A 1,268-nucleotide genomic window follows, 5' to 3' on the forward strand; every position below is an offset into this window, starting at 1 on the left:
GTCTGGAACAGTCTGCCAGCGGAGGTGGTTCAAGCACCTACATTGAACACCTTCAAGAGTAAATTGGATGCTTATCTTGCTGGAATCCTGTGAACCCAGCTGACTTCCTGCCCTTTGGGCCGGGGGCTGGACTCGATGATCTCCCGAGGTCCCTTCCAGCCCTAGTGTCTATGAAATCTATGAAACCAGGTCAAAGGCTTTTTTGAAATCCAAAGATATGATATCAGCCTCTTCTCCTTTGTTCAGGTTAAGTGTCACCTGGTCATAGAAGGAAATGAGATTGCTCAGGCAAGACCTACCTGCAATGAAGCCATGTTGGCTATCTATCAGAATGTTGCCTTCTGTTAGCCCGTTGTTAATGGTTTCTTTGATGATTTTTTCCAAGACCTTTCCAGGGACTGAGGTCAAACTGATTGGCCTGTAGTTCCCTGGATTTCCCTTCCCCCCTTTCTTGAAGATAGGCACCACATTGTCTCTCTTCTAATCTTCATGTACCTCACCTGAGTGCCACAAGTTCTTGAATATCCTCACCATTGGCCATGCTATGTCAACTGTTCCTTTCCTTGAGTGCATTCCATCTCGGCCAGCCGATTTATATATGTCCAGCCTCTCAAGGTGTTCCCTCACAGGATTTATGGCAATGATGGGCATATGTTCATTCTTCCCCTGATAACCCTGCATCTTGTCAGGCAGGGTGAACCCCTTGAGCTAGTGGAAGACTGATGCAAAGTAATTGTTAAGGAGATTGGCTTTTTCCTGGGTGTTGGTTATCAGCTGCCCCATTTGGTTTAGCAAGAGCCCAATGTTGCCATTGGAGTTTTTTCTGACTCTCCACATATCTGAAGAAGGAATTTTTATTGCCCTTGATTCCTGTAGCCAGTTTGAGTTTGGTTTCAGCCTTGGCTTTCCTAGTTCACTCCCTACAGGTGCGGGCCAATGCTGACTACTCCTCCTTAGTGGTGTTACCCGATTTCCATGCTTTATAAGCTTCTCTTTTTAGGTACAGGAGGTCCATGAGTTCTGTATTGAACCAAGGGGGTCTCCTGGCCGTTTTGCTACCTCTGCTATGGGCTGGAATGGACTTCATAGAATCATAGAAGTCGGGTCAGAAGAGACCTTGTAGATCTTCAAGTCTGACCCCCTGCCTGGGCAGGAGAAAAAACTGGGCTCAAATGATCCCAGCTGGGTAGGCATCAAGCCTCTTCTTAAAGACCCCCAGGGTAGGAGCCAGCACCACTTCCCTTGGAAGTTGGTTCCAGATCCTAGCC

General features: G+C 47.4%; 1 protein-coding gene across 1 annotated transcript in view; it reads right to left on the bottom strand.

Annotated features, from left to right (window-relative positions):
* Positions 1–1,268, bottom strand: part of TMPRSS7 (transmembrane protease, serine 7) — a 59,741-nt gene that overhangs the window by 48,046 nt on the left and 10,427 nt on the right. The gene's annotated exons all lie outside the window — the stretch shown is intronic.

The sequence above is a fragment of the Crocodylus porosus genome, unplaced genomic scaffold (assembly GCF_001723895.1).
Source record: "Crocodylus porosus isolate Cpor-Errol unplaced genomic scaffold, CroPor_comp1, whole genome shotgun sequence".
NCBI lineage: Eukaryota > Metazoa > Chordata > Crocodylia > Crocodylidae > Crocodylus > Crocodylus porosus.